Source organism: Schistocerca americana, chromosome 5, assembly GCF_021461395.2.
Source record: "Schistocerca americana isolate TAMUIC-IGC-003095 chromosome 5, iqSchAmer2.1, whole genome shotgun sequence".
Classification (NCBI taxonomy): domain Eukaryota; kingdom Metazoa; phylum Arthropoda; class Insecta; order Orthoptera; family Acrididae; genus Schistocerca; species Schistocerca americana.
The window spans coordinates 468,371,536-468,383,365 of record NC_060123.1 but is presented as its reverse complement, the minus strand read 5'-3'; positions in this window follow the sequence as shown (position 1 = coordinate 468,383,365).

The window sequence follows — 11,830 nt, the reverse complement described above, 5'->3', positions numbered from 1 at the left end:
CTTTGGAAAGTAAGCAATTAAAGAGAAAAGAGTGCGCTCCAACTCTACCTGTCTGTTTTGACTCACGTCGTCAAAATTTTCAGTAAAATGGATAGTTTACGCGACTTACTGCGACAACCACAGAGAATATTTAGTAAGAGTCCGATGACATTCTTCAAAACCGCAACCACCATATAGACCATTACACTCGGAAAGAAACATAAAAAATATTTTTTGAAGGTGGTGTTGTATATCTTTAATGAATATTAAGAACTGCACTATGCAGTACATAGCTGTAACGGTACATTTCATTAATGACGATCCATTTCGGTCTAGAATCAAGACCATCATGGGTCCAAAAACCGTCTCGGCTGTGGCTTTGTTTAATTGTAATAACAGCTAGCAGGTGTACATAGCACCATCATTGATGTTATCTTTACATATGTAACACTGGAAAGAAACGTCTACGATGTTAAATGAACGTAATGTTACGTATACACAGCTATTATAACTGCTGGAACAATGTACATCCGATAACTGCGATTCCAGTCACGCAGAAGCATACCTGAGATCGTTTCTGGACACGATGATGGTCTGACCCAAGACTAGAATCGATCGTTTCTAATAAAATATGCCGTTACAGTTGTTTGTAACATGATGCAATTCTTAACAAACATAAAAAAGGCAACGAAGTATTTGAATCAGCAAATAAAACGAAAGTAACGGGGCAGCCTCGTGAATGAGTAAAGTAAAGGAAGTTTAATTAACCTAAGATCATCCCAGAGCAACGAAAATATCGAAAAGTAAACCACTCTAATTCCTCTAGAATAAACCAAACGAAAATTTACAGAAAATACAAAACTGGATTTGAATAGTTCTCTTGATCTCAGACACAGCCCAACGAAACGACATAATCGCTAAATAACACCCAGGAAGCGTTCCGTAGCAAACCCTAAAAATATAAAAAAAGCACACAGAAACCGTATCGCTGTGTACAGGACCTATATAGCTCAACCGAAAACAGCAATACAAGACTGTCCCTAGTCCCACCGACCGCACCCAAAGAAAACCATAAAAAAACACGTAATCCAAAAATTACAAACACACGAAGCTCTCAAGAGTAAAGCGAACACAAGAAACAAAAAGACACAAACACACACACAATCGGAATCATGTACTTCGAGTGACTTCTGTTGCTAAAACGAGCACAGAGATACAAAAAACATCACGTAACATCATCTTAAGCGAAGGACAACATAAATTCATCCAGAACAATCAGAAAGGAAATTTATGCAAAAAATTGGAATCGAACTACAAACGAAATTTAAATGCTCAAAAATCGAAAGCAAATAAGTGACCAATTAATACCAAAAACTTGATTCCATTCAGCTAAACCATTAGCAGCAACCGCAACACAAAAGCAGTAATGCACCGAAAGAGGGAGCCACTTCTAAAAACAATATGGGGCTCATATGAACAATCGATTTCTTATGCGCAGCTTCTCAGAGAATTCCCATTCGAAAATCAGCCCAATGTTTGTAAGTTGGAAAAATTATTAATAACATCACTATTCGTTTCACTCACGGCCACACCAGAAAAGCAGTCAGGTTCCTGGCAAACATCACCCTCAAAAAACTTCTCAACATACGAAGACAGCTAAAAACCAACATGATAATCACAATCACTAACCGTTTTTCTCGCAAAAAATTGTTTTTTGCTCTGAAGGTTCGGCCCACCCTTACCCTCGGAAATCGTGCGAAATACAGAAAGAAACAGGTAAATATTTGTCAGAAAATATAATTATAATCACTACTAGTTTTCCGCACGACAGTTTAAGCTGTGCTCTCAAGTTGCACTCAAACTATAGCCTCGCACAACACGAAATATTTCAAATAAACGGCATGGTTTACAGACATTATACATTGAACAATTAACTAAGACAACCACAGGTTAACATTTAGTAACATTCAGCCCCTCTTACGTCCTTCGTAACGTAAAGTCATGAAGTCACACAAGATATCTTGGGTCAAAGCAGATGTGTGGAACACTACAGTAAGCTTGAACGGTTGCCACTGTGGAACTAAGAAATTAACTTGGGAATATAGCGTGAAAGGACATGAACTTCGCCAGAACTAGATAAAGAGCCTGCCTCTACAAGTAAGCACTTAACATTGGAAACTCCATGAGAAATTAACAAAATGCATTTCACTATATATATTGTTAGTAGCCTTAGGTCCTATAATCACATCACACACCACCAGACGCTTAAGTTTTCCAGTATGTCTGCAAGACAAAGTGTCAACTAACTGCTTTACAAAGATGTCCTTGAAAGATTCAGGGAAAGGGTGAATCGAGTAAGACCGGACATTACAGACAAGAGGATACTGGGTCATAGCAACGCCTCTTGTCACGCGGCCAAATCCTGTCAAGGAATGTTTGACCTCACAAGCATTTCTGTTGTTTCCACAGCCCCCCTATTCATCTGACCTAACTCCCACTGACATTTTTGTTTTCCAGAAATTGATCAGTGTCTTAAAAGTACGTAATTTTGTGACTCTGTAGAGCTTTCAAAACAATGTGACCGCCGCGTTAAAGACCCTACCAGTTGAAGGCTTTCAGTGCCGCTGTCGAGATTAGGAACAACTTCGCCGGTGTACAAAAATGGCTCTGAGCTCTATGGGACTCAACTGCTGAGGTTATTAGTCCCCTAGAACTTAGAACTAGTTAAACCTAACTAAACTAAGGACATCACAAACATCAATGCCCGAGGCAGGATTCGAACCTGCGACCGTAGCGGTCTTGCGGTTCCAGACTGCAGCGCCTTTAACCGCACGGCCACTTCGGCCGGCTTACCGGTGTACAACAGTCGAAGGGAACTACTCTGAAGGGGACAATGTTGTTTGAAATAAAAGGAAACTGTGGTAGATAAAACATCAGTCTCATTGCTTTTCTCACACACCTCGTACTCCAAGATGTTAATTCAGTTTTCTTAAGCAACAGAAGAGGAAAACTCTTTTATTACGGTGCCACCTCAACTCAGTATGACTCTACGTAATTGGCACCAGTACCAAAACGATTTCTTCTTCACAGACGGAAAAAGTAGTAGCAACACGACCCTACAACGACGGCAGACGGTATGTATATGTAACCGACAAGACAGAGAAATCGGTTACACCGTCGTCTTTGTGAAACTAAACAATTGATTTGACAATACATAATGAAAGAACACAATCTTCTGCAAAAAGTAAGTAACGAGGTCTACCTCGCTTGAAACTGCATGAAATTTAAAACGATGAGCTGTTTCATTTTATGTACTGCTACCAAATTCGTATTCTGAAACCACGTAACACTGCACGACACGCTTCAATTTGCCAGTATTTCTCCACTAAATACACCGCCATTTAAAAGCTTATACGATATTCTAACTGCAAATGATTCTGTATGGTAAATAAATAGGTGATAGTTAAGTCAATGGTTCATACCTCTTGCGGGTACGATGCACCTCGCGTATGAAGCTGGGTGTTTGCTTCGCTCAAAGCTTCTAAAGCTCCCCAAGAACTTTAATACGTTTCTTTAGGTGCTCTAGAAAAGCAAAATCCAACGCCTCAACACTTGAATCAAATCTCAAGCTTCTTTTACTCAGTAACTCGCAGAACGAATTCGTACGTACACTTCTAGTACTCGAGAGAATACGGAAGTAATTGCTAGGCAACGGTCTTCAACGGTTTAGGTGACACAGCATTATCGTTAGCATCCTCTTTGATCAACGTTAAACAGTAATCACAGAAACAACAGAGCCCCTCTTTGTATAGGAACGTCGATAGCTATGGTTAAGCGATCACTGAAATGAAATTTTAAATAAGCTAATCATATGTTGCAGTTTTTCAGAGTATGGGATCGAAACGAAACGACATCACACGTTCGCGTCCTCGATCCCACATTCACGTCATATGTTTAAATGTTTTCACACGCGCAAAAATTGATTTCCTCGTCACAGCGATCTTCCACCTAGGTTCAGTGTCCGTTTGTCTGATACCAATAACCCATTTTCTGGTGTATTAATTTCCTAGATATATTTCTATGAATCTTTCCGTCGTGAAATTGGAAGATTTGTCAATGCGACGGATCACGTGAGCCGTAAGTACTTTTATTGGTCTCATCCACGAACATTGATGGAAAACTGAAGCACCCTAGTAGCACTAGTTCGAGAATGGAAATCAAGTTTGCTTTAAATACACACAGTAAAGGTTGTGAGCTTTAGTTACCTTTCAGACTGGACGTGATGAGTTGATATTCAAGAACGCCCTTAGGACGACCAAATCACCATTATCAACTCCTCACTTACTTTGAATAATGTCATGTAATACGGCTGCGTGAAGCTGGATGTTCCTTCTGAGATATTACAGTCTGGAGCGCGATTTCGTACGACAGCAGGAGAACTCTAGTGCTTACCCCACGCACGTTGTCCGCAAAATTGTACGCCAATCTGTTGAAACGATCTATTGTGTTATCAATCATGAACAACATTTCAGTGGGTGTTTTCCAACCGGGTAAAGTGCTCCCACATACAGTTGTAACACAGCAAGCTATACAGAATGTCGACGTGTTGCCTTGGCCTGCTCGATCAGCAGATCTATTTCCAATCGAGCGCATTTGAGACATAATCGGTCGACAATTCCAGCGCAATTCACAACTAGCAGTAACCGTTCTTCTGTTGACGGACCAAGTTCAACAGACGTGGAACTCCGTCCCACAAACTGACCTCCGGCACCTGTACAACGCAATTCATGCACATTTGCACACTTGCATTAAACATTCTGGCGGTTACAGCTGTTATAAATGTACCAACATTTCACATTAGCTATGACTTATCTCGTGTTTACATTAACTTCATATCTTGCGTTCTTAATCATTTAAATATGCTACCTAGAGAAATGTACCCGAACTTTCTTTGCTCTACGTTGATTACTTTTTGGTGTTGCGATTTTTTTTTCGTCAGTGTATTTTACTACTTTATTAATACATTTAACTTATAAAATTAAGGTATCATGCCTTTTATATAATTTAATTCACATTGTCCTGAATAGAACCATTTTAGGGGACAAACTTTCAGCGTCCTACTAAACTAGGCTGTCTTAGAGGACAAAGACCCAGTCTTGCATCCTGGAACTTTTTCTTGAATTCCCAGGTGGAGGAATACTAGCAGGAGAGAATGTCAACCAGGTCATCCCCTGCGATGTCGAGGTCTCCCTGGATCGCAATATTTTTATTGCCACTTGAGAGGTTCCATGAGAATGATATTATCGACAGGTCAATAAATGGAAGGAAATACGGCTAGAAAGGAATGTAAATAAGATTCAAGGACACAATATGAGCTATCAGCCACACACCACGAGCAGCCGGTCGTGGAAGGAAGCCCTGGTGTCACGGAACCTTGCCTTGTCTTTCGCCGACCCACGCCACCAGTTTCGGATGAGGCGAGATGTGATCACAACTGGAGCCAGCCGCAGCACCAGACGTTGTACTAAAGATGGTAAACTGTTAATTTGAGCCTCTATTCCGTATGTATAATGATTTTCATAGTAGCTTCACAGCTGAGTAGCTAGGCGTAAGTGTGCTGAAACGTGTCTTTAAGTTGCTGCACTCTGACCAAATCTGGGACATTTTTCTTGAGGAAACTTTCACTTTAATCAACGCGACAGCTGTTCAATGATAATATAGGATGATGATAGTGAGAAAACTCTCACGTCTAAAACCATTGTGCCCTGAGCAACCTTTTCACTAACCTTTGCAGCTATAATTGAAAGTCAGCTATGATCGTTTTGAACTCAATAGTGTACATAAAATTACAGTTACTGAGAGATGTAACGATTATACTTTTAGGGAAGATTAGTCACTTTAAATAAGTGTGTGATTCTGTAACAGTTTTTCATCTCATTTGACTAACAGTTAACAACACGCATACCCAACCGGCAATACTATCTTCGGCCGGGGGGCGGGGGGGGGGGGGGGGGCGGGGAGGGGGGCAGGTGGTAAGTGGAGAAGAATAAGAGGAGAGTGCAATTAAAAAAATGTTGCATTTCTTCCACGCTATATATAGACAATATCTACATAGACGTATAGAGCTTTCCAGCTGCAGAGACGCCTGGCAAATACACCGAAATAATCTTGATATGCGAACTAAAAGAAAATACGAATGTGTTTCCATCTGAAACACTCTATGTAGAATTTATTATCTCTGAAGCAAATTCACTAGCGTAAGGAAAAGTGCCAATAACTCAATGTAAGATCCCTTTCTACAGAACACCAAAAATGTGAAAAATAGGCCATCAGTCGCTTTCATTCAACATTAGCAGAATCATTGCTTCACCATATAACGACGAATTTTGAACCTTTCAAATTAAGAATTTACTGAAAACTGAAACTGGCTATGCAGCTGATGCAAACCGTAACTACAGTTTGATAAGAATAGAAAATCCTATGTCTCATCCAGAGTGGCACATACGAAAATATTACTGATTGTTAAGCCCTAAATCTCCTGCTACCTTTCCATAGCCAGCCTACACCTACCATCCAACCACCAACTTATCCTTTCAAACGAAACGCTATGGAGTCACATGCCGTAAGTGAAGTCGTTCATTCTCACCATAAAGTATCGCCAATATTTCATTTTGAAAAATCGACAAAGAATTTTTAAGGTTGTTAGTGAACGACGGTTGGTTTCAGTAACAAATAAAAGTGTAAATATAATAACTTCAAATTTGCTCGGAAGTTCAGTGGGTAAGTGTCAGAATATAAATCACCCAAGGCGAAGGAATTTCCTTGTCTGCTACTAATAATAAAATTTAATCACGGTGAACTAATGAACAAGTGTTGCAGAAAAAGAATGACACAAACCAAATTTGTTCCTGATTATCCAAACTTCGAAAATGCCACACGTTTGTTAACCGATAGTAAGTAGTAACCATTCACATTACCTATAAAAAGTTAGCGTTACATTAATAAGCAACAAAGTGGCTCAGTCTCATTTGTGCACTTAACGTAATTGATTCACATTTCCATGTTACACATCTCCAAATTCATGCAATCCGAGCTGTTTCTTAGAGACTACAGTAAAGGTTGTAATGAAACGTGTATTACAGTTACGTGTGACATATGACAAGTAATTAAGTGGCACAATAGAATGAGGGGTGGGACGTTGGTGCGATGAGGGTTGTGGAGGCAGGAGAAGAAGAAGCGTAAGTGAAAATACAGAAACAGTATTAAAATTGGCATATATTTAAAATATCATTTCTTTTACAAACTGTCTGCAGTCCTTTAACTACAGAGTTGTTTATTTGGATTCTAAAAACAACACTGCTTATCATGACTGAAATTTAAATTCTAGAAAGCATTGTAAAGTGTTGTAGAAGTTAAGAACAACTTTCAGTTTGTGCCTTACAGCGTCGAGCGCTGAATAGTAACTTACTAAGATTTGTCAGTCCGTGACCAAGGGGAGGGTATGGCGCAATACATTTAACGACATAATTAAAAAACATAGGGGATAGGGGAGCAGTTTTGGTTCTCGTCAAACATTCCTTGTACAATGCTTATTCATTTGTTCCCTGCTACAAAATTTTACTCTTACTAGATGACATAACAAAACATAAGCGTCATCGGTTATAATTAGTGCATTCGACATGTATTTTAAAGACATATTTCTCAGCTATATCGTCAAATTCCATGTATTTTTTTTCGACACAATTGTTTGTATGATGCAACTGGCTAAACATGTATTGTTGTTAACATTGTTAACAAACAGACGCCTAATTATACCCAACTTTAGGACCACCTAGTGGTTTATCCCAATTTGTGTCAACCTTGATCTTTGAAGTGAGTTTGCACTTACTTGTTGTAAAGGAATGTTGACAGGATACTATGTAACCATTTGAACAAGTTTCTACAGATTCATAGTAACGGCATAAAGCATTTGGTAGGGATTAAACAATATTTGTACTTTCTATCTTACGACCGCGCTGAACTGGTGATAATGTAATATATCTTTTATTTCTAGGACAGACGTTTTGTCTTTGTATTTTTTACAGTATTTGATAATGATGCAATGTCGAAACGCGTAAGGCGTATTAAAATAATAATGGTCAAGACATCGGGAAGTATTCAAATCCATCCTGGTCTCTCGGTCTCACAGCATTTTTATGCGAATTTTAGCTAATATTGCAAGTGCCGTCATTATTACCCAATATTCACTATAACAAAATGTACTGGTCCACCAAAGAATTTTGTAGGATTGACGATGTACAGAAGCTGATAGCATTTAAGTGATATTAAAACCGTACAGTTGTAACATAGTGCAAAATAATAAAATTTCGTTCTGAAGGGGTCATAAACGAGAAATACACTTTGACATCAAAATCAAAAGCTCTCTGTACTGACAGAAATAACGCTCACCGTAGCAGCATGTTTTTCTTCCTTTTACTGCATCACTGCAACAAATCTTGCATTAGTTCCATATTATCGCTTCCAGGGCGAATTGACGCTCCTGTTAGAAAAGGACTTATTAGTTTTATGGTATCCAACATGTGGAGTAATTCAGAAGTTGTCTTAGTACTAACACGTACAGATGTTAGGGAGTACTACATTTGTCACGAATTTTGCCGATATTTAGTACACAGTGATTGATTGTAATATCCAAGTGACATCTTAGCAACTACTAATATTAACAATCAGCTAATGTGCCTTGACCTCTAAGGTTTTGTCAGCGCGATTAGTTTATGGTGCTTCCGGGACGTATTCCGAGTTATTGTTCTCATTTTATGAACAATTATCGAAGACCGACCGAGCCATCTTTTTCAGATGAAGCCACGGTTGCTGACTGGTTGCAACCCAGGTGGCGAGTTTACGTAACAGCAAAACTTGCAGCAACTGAAGAAGACGGTTGAGTCGGTTGTCGAAGTACTGTGCACACAACAGGAACAACAGCTCGGTAATACACCCGGTTGCAGAGCATTAACCAGTAACACGTTCTGAAGCGAGTGATGTGATCATGAAATGAGAAATGCACTTTTGCAACCAAATTATATTTTTCACTTCATTGATCGAATTTAAACTCACTGTAGCAGCACGGATTTCTTCCTCTTTCTGCAGTAGTTTGTAAAATAACTGCATAAAAAAATGGTTCAAATGGCTCTGAGCACTATGGGACTTAACATCTGAGGTCATCAGTCCCCTAGACTTAGAACTATTTAAACCCAACTAACCTAAGGACATCACTCACATCCATGCCCGAGGCAGTATCCGAACCTGCGACCGTAGCAGTAGCACGGTTCCGGACTGAGACGCCTAGAACAGCTCGGCCTCAGAGGCCGGCAACTGCATAAAAAACGCGTCGAGGGTGAATTGACGCTCCTGATAGAAAAGAACTTACTAGATTTATCATACATGACACGTTTAGTAATTCAGAGATGGCGCTAATACTTAACATGTACTGGTGCTACGAAGTGTCACATTTATCTCAAATTTTGAAGGCTGGAGTTGATAATAATAAGTATATATTGATTGACTTGAATATCCAAGTTAGAACACGATTCTGCCTACGTAAGAGAGTTGAAGATGCATTTTAGGAACACTCTTCAGATTTCAAAAGACCTTAGGTACGCCAACGTCCAAACGTATTTCCATTCACAATCAAAATTTTTCTGTTGTAACTTTCCGTAGTCCAGTACCATCATCGTCAGAAAGTACTCTTCACTTGAAAGGACAGAGGGCACAGTGGACCTAATTGAGGTACAGGTGTAATCATTTTATCCTGTGTTTCTCTGTGTTCTTTCTCTCGAAAGGAAAGTAAGTGGGATCTTAAAAGGTTTTCAAACAGTTCTAATTTATCTATTCTCGGGCTCCACGAATAACACACTGTGTGTTCCTCCAAAACACAAGAATAGGTTGGAATTGTTAGAGCTGAGTATACATTTTGTCTGGTGATCAGCTATTCACCCCAATCTGCTGATAACTGGTAGATCAGGTGGTCTGCAATATTGTCTTCAACCAATCGCTCGTGTTGGCCGCATATTAAGTGAAGCTCTGCTCTTACAAGACGTTTCAGCATAATTCTCTAGATCTACACAGCGATATTCCGTTATCAAGCCTCCACCATATTATCATTACAGGTCGAGTACTCTTAACTAATGCCATACATAACTTCCTGGCATTTAAATCATTCAGTTACTATAAACTCTGTCAGTGTTAAATTTAATGCCCCTTAATAGAGATGATACAACCATGTAATCGGGATTCGGGCCAGACTATCAACATTAACTGATCTAATACAAGAAGTACAGAAATAATACGCTGATAACATGTGGGAGGCGAACTAGGACCTGTGGGAACTGGGAAAAACGGCAAGCAGATGCTGCATCCAAGGAACTCTTAGGGAGCACAGCATGACGCAACGTGACATTACCCTGCAGGTCAGAGAGATATACGACTGTGGTCGAAAGTGTGAAGGGCCAATCATCTGGCCAAGTCCGGCATGATACACATCACTCTGACGTGACGAAGTTTCCCTGACTCCCTTCCGAACAGAACACAATTGCAACTAATGGGTTCATACTACCCTGACATGCCCACAAAATCTTTCATTCCTCAAGCGTATAAATTCTTATTCACTTAATTTAGTGAGCACGTTATCTTTTGATGAGACAGCAAAAGTAAATTTGGGACGACAGCTGCCCTCTGCTTAGTTGAGGTCAAGAGAAGTGTGTTAAATTTTATAAGTGGTCAGGACATTAGCCCAAGTTTCAGGTTAAAGACTTTTCAGTGCTGCTGGGTAGACAGCATATCCTCTTTTGCTCCAGTGATCGACAAACCCACCCACCAACCAGTGACACTCTTCTGATGTGGCATTTTAAGTCGATCCTTCGAATCAGTGAACTGCCATCAGTCACATCACCAGTTTTGGAATTGGTTTTAAATATGTTTATGATCATTGTTCGAGTGTTTGTGTGTGTTTGTGTGTGTGTATGTGTGTGTGTGGTGTGTATGTGTGTGTGTGTGTGTGTGTGTGTGTGAGAGAGAGAGAGAGAGAGAGAGAGAGAGAGAGAGAGAGAGAGAGAGAGAAACAGAGTGTGTATGAGTGAGTAAAGGTTCTGGAGAAAGTTTTATATTAGGTTTTTTTGTTGAATATTTACTGTTTTACAACTTTTAATCACATTCGCCTCATAAAAAAACGTTTCTTGCATCTAAACCAATATATAATTGTCCAATCATCACTCGAGTTCAGATGCCTGCCTAAGACTTATAATTTACAATGACACATCACATGGGATTTTTATAGCGAGCCGGAGAAATGTATGTTTACAGTACATCATGACAGTCTGTGATATTTGTTGGCCTTGCTACATACAGTGAGGCAGCTCTCAGACTTTACTATGCATATTACGACTTTAGTAATACGACATGACATGCTTCAACTGTAAAGTAACTCGAACAGCTACGAAGTTCATCTTCAGTAGCAGATCTTCGTCGGTACCCCCTTCTACGCAGGGAGGAAACTTCTTTACACGTCGGAACATTACTGGAGCGATAATGATCAGCATGTTAGACGTGGCAAGTAGATAACAAGAAAAAACTTGGGACCGTGACGCCATGTCTGTAAACTTAGCTCTTGCTGTAAAAACAGCTGTCGGCGTTACGAACGACCTATAATATCCAGCTGGATGAAATACCTTTGTTTTACTTCAGTAAGCTTATGCATATATGACCAGTCAAGAATTCGTTATTTTAATTCCTTGTTAGTAGAGTCCTAATGCACGCATCAAGACAACAGCACTTCTTCGATGCGAGGCACAGGCATGTT